Source organism: Mytilus trossulus, chromosome 10, assembly GCF_036588685.1.
Source record: "Mytilus trossulus isolate FHL-02 chromosome 10, PNRI_Mtr1.1.1.hap1, whole genome shotgun sequence".
NCBI classification, from domain to species: Eukaryota; Metazoa; Mollusca; class Bivalvia; order Mytilida; family Mytilidae; genus Mytilus; species Mytilus trossulus.
The window spans coordinates 53742026-53751192 of NC_086382.1; the positions used below are offsets into that span (position 1 = coordinate 53742026).

Consider the following 9167-nt stretch of genomic DNA (forward strand, 5'->3'; position numbering starts at 1 on the left):
ATGTAGACGAAACGCGCGTCTGGCATACTAAATTATAATCCTGGTACCTTATCTTATCAGACACTGTTAACGTTATCAATATTTGAAGGTATTGTATTGTCAGACGAGAACAGAGTTTTAAAGTAACTTTTCAATCGGTCAAGAACAGCTGCTTTATCTGTATGAACAATCCCGTTATCACCAACAATTGCATTCGGGATGCATTTCGTGCTAAGTATTCCCACTTTACCTATTGAATGCCAAAAGTCACGTGGATTCGATGATTATAGTTAATCTTCTAATTTCGGAAGTTCTTCTTGCTGGTATCGACGTTAAAATTACGATTGATACGGTCAAACGCTTTCCTTTCCGCGCAGAATGCCTCTTTTAAAGAACGCTTTACTGAATTCGATCCTTTACTCTATTAGTCACCTTTTCTCGGATATACACGCTTGATCCCATTGTCGGCTTAACGTATCGTTCCAATACGGTTTGTATAAAGAATTTTCGGTTTCATTTTCCTGTTTGATGATTATAAATACTTGGTTACTTGTTATTCATTCACCAATAAAAGGCGATTGAAAATTGTCATATGCAGTCTGAACATCCTTCGTAATCCTCATCGAATTTTCAATATTACGGATGGTTTCGTGCACTTTACTTATAATCTCCTCGGTATTTAAAAAAATCATTTGGGATATATGACGCGTTATATATTATTAATTTAGTCTATTCTAAATTGAGGTATATTTTATGGCCTTCCAAATACCGTTTCACTCCCCAACATCACTGAAGAGACATTTATTGTCGAACTCTGGATCAGGTGTACAATTGTATTGCACCTCATGACTGTATGGTATAACATCTTTGCCGCAAGTTTATTGTTTTCTGTTTATAAAATTAATATTAAGATCCATTTTGTTACATCTTGTGATCAATTTATTTAGCAATCGCCAATGGCAGTTAGCATGGCCTAAAAACATCAGTTGTTCGACCTGTTAGTCAAATGCGTTTTGTTAGACCTTCTACCACGAAATTTGTTTTACATGCACACGTACAAAAAATGCGGTTTTTTATCCAACGCAATCATATGTTTGAACGCAGTTTTCAATTTAGACTTGTTTATATATTGTTTAATAGTTGATCACGGCAGTAAAACTGCATCTCTTGTAATTGGCGCATTTAATTCCGATACGTCTCTTTCGATTTTCTTATCCAAGGCATAGATAACCTTAGCCGTATTTGGCACAACTGTTTAGAACTTTGGATCCTCAATGCTCTTCATCTTTGTACTTGTTTGACCTCATAAGTATTTTGATATGATATGAGCCTCACTGATGAGTATTATGTAGACGAAACGCGCGTCTGGCATACTAAATTATAATCCTGGTACCTTATCTTATCAGACACTGTTAACGTTATCAATATTTGAAGGTATTGTATTGTCAGACGAGAACAGAGTTTTAAAGTAACTTTTCAATCGGTCAAGAACAGCTGCTTTATCTGTATGAACAATCCCGTTATCACCAACAATTGCATTCGGGATGCATTTCGTGCTAAGTATTCCCACTTTACCTATTGAATGCCAAAAGTCACGTGGATTCGATGATTATAGTTAATCTTCTAATTTCGGAAGTTCTTCTTGCTGGTATCGACGTTAAAATTGCGATTGATACGGTCAAACGCTTTCCTTTCCGCGCAGAATGCCTCTTTTAAAGAACGCTTTACTGAATTCGATCCTTTACTCTATTAGTCACCTTTTCTCGGATATACACGCTTGATCCCATTGTCGGCTTAACGTATCGTTCCAATACGGTTTGTATAAAGAATTTTCGGTTTCATTTTCCTGTTTGATGATTATAAATACTTGGTTACTTGTTATTCATTCACCAATAAAAGGCGATTGAAAATTGTCATATGCAGTCTGAACATCCTTCGTAATCCTCATCGAATTTTCAATATTACGGATGGTTTCGTGCACTTTACTTATAATCTCCTCGGTATTTAAAAATATCATTTGGGATATATGACGCGTTATATATCCAACTTTGATCGAACGCGTGATCTGATTTCTTGCTATGTTTTATAGCATTAGACATAGGCACGTGTACATATCACAGTATACTAGAGAATGATCTGAATTTTATCCGAAACGTAACCAATTTCTGTGATTAAATCTGACATTGACATAATTTTAGAATCTAAATTAGAATCGGTATCTTCATAAGGCACACATATATAATCCACTACAGATATACCAGATCCAGAAATGCATGTACATTCGCTATCATTAAAACGGTCATTAAGCATGGCGAAATTTACATCACATATAAACTGATTAAAACTACTTCTATATGATTTTCAGTTCATCAACAACTGTTCGGGGTTTAATTAAATGTACTCCTTAAATATAATCCAAATTGTATCCAGCACGGGAATAAAATCACCACATATCATGATATTACCCGTAATTTGGAATTTTGGAAAAAAAACATCCGATTCCAGTGACCTAGTTGATTCTGCGGGTGGCAGAGAGGAAACTGCCGTACAGAAGCATACATCGTTCACTTTAGAATTAACTTTTATTCGTAATACTCCAATCATATTCTTAACTCAAAATATCGCAATCAAAATTATCTAACAGCTCTTATTTCACTAGTAATTCTACTCCACCTGATCCCCGGATCATTGTTTTCTGTTACGACGTAAACAGGTTACCGTGACGGCAAACACATCACAATTTGAATACTCATGTACAAGTTTCCGGAACTGTGAATTGTCGTTTGTCTTCAGTGAACACCCGTGCGTTCCAAAATACGAGCCCCATTAATTTCTATTGTTGTTTCTTGACGAGACCGTTGCCAACTATCTTGTATTCTTTCTCCTTACCCATTTCTCTCAGAACTGTCCTGCAACTGGCTTGTAAGTTTCTTGTTTCGTACGGCTGATCATTGTCTATGTAAATTTTTTTGTATTTCTTCACAGTTTTTCGATTTATGAGTTTGACTGTCCCTCTGGTATCTTTTGTCACCATTTTTCATAACTTTTGATTTATCATCACAAATGTTCTTTTCAACAATAACTATGTCAGGGTATGCACCTCTTATAATTTTTTGCTGCACTGTTTTCAGTGTGATGTCCTGAAGTGCTAAACCGTTGTGACGTTATTGTTATCTTTTTATGTCTGGTCGTATATGAGACTTCTGATGACAAATTCATTTCTGCTGTAATATTCAGTTTTTCGGCGTTTGTTTCCTTCGTCGTTTTTTTCAGCGTTTGTATTTTATCTTGTTTTTTCTTTAAACTGTCAGGTCAATTTTAACCTCATCTCGTACAGGGTCTATTTTCTGTTTTAATTTTTGTCGAACATTTCCGAAATTTTATTCATTGAATTATTCTTATTCATAATTGATTTAAGATAAAGTATTTCTAACTATTTTCAAAAAAAAATAACATCCTTATCTTACTTATATTCTTCTAGTAGTCTGAGCTTGTTATAGTCCGAGTTTGCCAAAGTCCGATTTGTAAGGCCGATTGTGATGAGGCAGAGTTTGTTTGACAACGGTTTGAGGCGCTGCCCCCTAGGACACGGCCAAGTGACTTTGAATTAATGAATTTTCAATGTAAAGTTTTCTGCTTAAGATTGATAGGATCTACTTGTGAAAAAATAATGATATTTTGTATAAAGTTGCATAACAGTCAGAGCCTTTCAGTTTAAAGACTATTTCGATACCCAGTTCCCTAGGACATGGTCAAGTGACTGAATCAATAAGTTGTTTTTTTTTCAATTGGACGGTGTAATTTTCTTGATAAAAGAAAGTAACTGTGTTTTGATTTATCGTGATTGCCGAACACTATGTTGGACATGATGGTTTTACTCTTAAGATTAGTCATGCTGTGGTTTATTTTACAACAATTCGTTAAATTCAGTGCAGTAGTTGCAAGTCCTTGACATGTTCCTGATATTCACAGCTTTGTGCTTTTCATCTTATTTTAAGGCTGTTGCAACATTAGCTTGCTTCCAATATTTGAAGTGATTGTTTTAGATACATTTGTCATAATAAATGCTTTCTTTTCATGATATTTCAACTAATATTATCTGGGCAGGTTTCATTTTGAGGATGTCCGTTGTTCAGTAGTTTAATTTAACCAGGCGTTGGCAGAGGTTAAGTCCAGTGAAACTTAATATTATACAAAACAATACGCTTCTGATGTAACGTCTGACTGATTCATGCAGGAAGCTAGCTTTATCACTGAGCAATATCTGTAATGAAATTTGCATTTTTTTCATTTTTTTTACGACCGCAAAATTTCAAAAAAAAAATTCGTCGTATATTGCTATCACGTTGGCATCGTCGTCGTCGTCGTCGTCCGAATACTTTTAGTTTTCGCACTCTAACTCAAGTAAAAGTAAATAGAAATCTGTGAAATTTTAACACAAGGTTTATGACCACAAAAGGAAGTTTTGGTCCAATCATTTTAGGAATTAGGGGCCAAAAAGGGCCCAATTAAGCATTTTCTTGTTTTTTCGCACAGTAACTTTAGTTTAAGTGAATAGAAATTTATGAAATTATGACACAAGGTTAATGACCACATAAGGAAGGTTGGAATTGATTTCGGGAGTTTTGGTTCAAACAGTTTAGGAATTAGGGGCCAAAAAGGGATCCAAATAAGCATTTTTCTTGGTTTTAACACCATAACTTTAGTAAAAGTTAAAAGAAATCTATGAAATTTTCACACAAGGTTAATGACCACATAAGGAAGGTTGGGATCGATTTCGGGAAATTTGGTTCAAACAGTTTAGGAATTAGGGGCCAAAAAGGATCCAAATAAGCATTTTTCTTGGTTTTTACACTATAACTTTAGTAAAAGTTAATAGAAATCTATGAAATTTAATCACCAGGTTTATGACCATAAAAGGAAGTTTGGTATTGATTTTGGGAGTTTTGGTCTTTACAGTTTAGGAAAAAGGGGTCCAAAATTAAACTTTGCTTGATTTCTTCAAAAATTGAAAAATTGATATGCCGAATCTAACTGTGTATGTTGATTTGATATTTTTGGTCCCGTTTACAAATTGGTCTACATTAAGGTCCAAATGGTCCAAAATTAAACTTAGTTTGATTTTGACAAATATCGAATACTTGGGGTTCTTTGATATGCTGAATCTAAAAATGTACTTTGGCTTTAACATTGATTCACTGATAGGGTCTTTGCATCGGAACTAAACACATTTATTTCTAAAAAAAACAGTTGTTGGCATGACACGGGTTATGTTCTTCTCATATATTTTATGATAGTATGATACTAAACCCCTAACGGGAGGGATTGTACCTGATATTCATATGATGAAGACATAATCTTTCAATCAGTTTAATTGAGGTCTGGAGCTGGCATGTCAGTTAACTGCTAGTAGTCTGTTGTTATTTATGTATTATTGTCATTTTATTTATTTTCTTTTGTTACATCTTTTGACATCGGACTCGGACTTCTCTTGAACTTAATTTTAATGTGCGTATTGTTATTCTTTTACTTTTCTACATTGGCTAGAGGTATAGGGAGAGGGTTGAGATCTCATAAACATGTTTAACCCCGCCGCAATTTTGCGCCTGTCCCAAGTCAGGAGCCTCTGGTCTTTGTTAGTCTTGTATGATTTTTAAATTTTAGTTTCTTGTGTATAATTCGGAGTTTAGTATGACGTCCATTATCACTGTACTATTATGCATATTTTTAGGGGCCAGCTGAAGGACTCCTACGGGTGAGGGAATTCTCGCTACATTGAAGACCCATGTGTTGCCTTCGGCTGTTGTTTGCTCTATGGTCGGGTGGTTGTCGCTTTGACATATTCACCGTTTCCTTTCTCAATTTTACTTAGATTTTTGATTATGGGCCCAGTTTTCAAGTTGGTCTGAATTGGGGACAAAATCAAACTTTGTTTGATTTCATCAAAAATTGAATAAATGGGGTTCTTTGATATGCCAAATATAATTGTGTATGTAGATTCTTAATTTTTGGTCCTGTTTTCAAATTGGTCTGCATTAAAGTCCAAAGGGTCTAAAATTAAAATTAGTTTGATTTTAACAAAAAATGAATTCTTGGGGTTCTTTGATATGCTGAATCCAAGCATGTTCTTAGATTTTTGATTATGGGCCCAGTTTTCAAGTTGGTCAAAATCAGGATCTAAAATTATTATATTAAGTATTGTGCAATAGCAAGAAATTTTCAATTGCACAGTTCTCAGCAATAACAAGAAATCTCCAATTGCACAGTATTGTGCAATAGCAAGAAATTTTCAATTGCACAGTATTGCACAATAGCAAGAAATCTTCAATTGTACAGTATTGTGCAATAGCAAGTATTTTCAATTGCACAGTATTGCGCAATAGAAAGAAATATCTAATTGCGCAATATTGTGCAATAGCAAGAAAATTATTTTCAATTGGAGTTATCTTTCTTTGTCCAGAATAGGTAGTTGAATCAATTTAAATCATTGTTTTATACAATATACAATGTATATCCACTTTTACTACCAACTAATAAATTAAAACAATCTTTATCATTCATTGATAACAAGCACTTTTTTACATTTTAATATTTTATGATGTATTTAAATGAGTAATTATTGTTACAAACTCCATTAGAAATTGGAATTGAGATCAGTTTTGGAATAAAGGATAGGGGATGTGAAAAAAAAATTGGGGGGGAGGGGGGAGGGTAATTTTTTCTCATTTGAAATTTCATAAATAAAATCAACAGCAAAGTGAATTGCTCAAAGGCAAAACAAAAAAATTAAGTTCATTAGACCACATTCATTCTGTGTCAGAAACCTATGCTGTGTCAACTATTTAATCACAATCCAAGTTTAGAGCTGAATCCAGCTTGAATGTTGTGTCCATACTTGCTCCAACTGTTCACGGTTCAACCTGTGCGGTCGTATAAAGCTGCGCCCTGCGGAGCATCTGGTCTTGATAAGCTTCGGTATCTAATCTACCTCATAAGAATAAAGAAACAGAGTCGACCAACAAGCAGTTGAACGTAGACATGATGGACTATCAATCATTATTTTTAAAAGTCACCAAAAAGTAGCAAATGTGGGATCAATGAAAATAAAATCCAACAATTTGATGGAGTGAGTCATAGAAGACTCTTTTTGTTGAAATTAAAATTTGTTAACAAAGTATGATTTTTCCAGTTCTCTAATAAGAACTTTGTATCTTCCTTTGTGTACGGAATGAAGTTGAACTTATCAGTCTTTTACTTTTTCAATATTCAAATAAGGCCAGCCCACCTAACTTGATGTACAGTTGCATTTAGAAAAAGCTCAACACGGCGGCCAAGGATATCACGTATGTGACCTAAATTTCTCGCTTGCTTGGTTTCAAATTCGATGTAGATATTCAAATATGAAAAAATGGATTTTACAGGTCTGTTATATTGCTCCATAGATGAGTAACTGATGGTATAGATCTAAATTTATTATGCCATTGAAATAAATTAAGAAAAACCATAAGTCCAGATTACTATACTATAATATATAAAATATTATTTTTGCGAACCATTTAGGTCACGGACATTCCAAAATATGGCATCAGTAAGGAGATTTGTACAAAAAGTGTGAATACACAGAACCCCCATCCAATTCATCTTTAGCTAAAAGTATCCATCATTTTCTTTTTTATACGTACTAACAATATTCAATTTTTCTATAGTTTCGATTAAAATGTTCCAAAATCTGAGTTAGAATAGGTCGAATGCCCCAAATAAACATTCCCTGATTGATCGAAGTACTGTGGCGTCGATGTAAAGCATAACAAGTCTCGATGGAAAGCACACGCTTCACAGGAATAATGAGAGTTTTACAAATAAGGTGAATACACAGACCCTTAATGCAATTTAGATATTGCTGAAAATAATCAAGGGTTCATCATTTTCTGTTCTGATTCTGCTAACAACATTCCATTTTTTCTATAATTCCGATTTAAGTATGTGAAACCCCGCAATAAAAACAGATGGCCTCAATGATGTAAACGCAACGCAAAAACTTTCCGTTAATATGTTAACATCTTGAACTTCGACCCTGGGTTCAAAGGGGTTAATAAACCGATTTTACAAATAGAGATCTCCTTGCGCTCAAATGTAATCCTTATTGAATATACAGGCAACTTCGTTTAAAGAAATATATACACACTATATCAGGAATATATTGTCATGCATCTGCATATTCACGTTTTTGTTATGCTGAACTTTAGTCAAATTCAATTCCAAACAACTTTTATTACGTAAAGCAATAGGAGTAAGAATATTTTTAGCGTCAATTTAACCAGCATTGATCATTGCCATCATTAAAATTATTTATCGAAATCATTGTGAAATTTTATTTACATAGATTTTATTAATATAGAGTAATTTTTGGTAAGTATGGCTTTTTAATGTTAATGTTCTCGAGATGTGCTTCTCTATACATTTTTGACAGTCAGTTTAATCCCATTTATTTCAATATTATTCCCGATGACAGAAATTTCAACCCGACCTATTCAGCTCTTTGATTATAAATTTTAAACAGAAGGTTCAATACCACTAAAGGAAGGTTGGGGTTGATTTTGGTGGCTGGGTCCCAATAGTTTACAGGAATTACGGGCCAAAAAACGGCCAGAATAAGCATTTTTCTTGGTTTTCGCACAATTACTTAAGAATAAGTGAATAGAAATCAATGAAATTTAAACACAAGGTTAATGATCACAATACGAAGGTTAGGATTGATTTTTCGATGTTTTGGTCCGAACAGTTGAGGAATTAAGGGCCATAAAACCAAAGGGGCCAAAATAATATTTTTTCTTGGTTTTCGCACAATAACTATACTATAAGTGAATAGAAATCAATGACATTTAAACTCAAGGTTAATAACCTCAAAAGGAAGATTGGGATTGATTTTTGGAGTTTTGGTCCAAACAGTTTAGGAAATAGAGGCCAAAAGGGTTCAAAATTAAACTTTGTTTGATTTCTTCAAAAATTGAATTATTGGAGTTCCTTAAAATGCTGAATCTAACTGTGTATTTAGAATCATAATATGTGGGTTTTTTTTTTAAATAAAATTGGTCTTCGTCTAAAGGGTCCAAAACTGAACTTTATTAGATTTCTTAAAAAATTGAATTCTTGGGGTTCCCCCAACTGTTCCGGGTTTGACCTTTGTG

General features: G+C 33.8%; 1 protein-coding gene across 1 annotated transcript in view; it reads right to left on the minus strand.

The window, feature by feature from the left end:
- Positions 1-9167, minus strand: part of LOC134687634 (uncharacterized) — a 131129-nt gene that overhangs the window by 88142 nt on the left and 33820 nt on the right. The gene's annotated exons all lie outside the window — the stretch shown is intronic.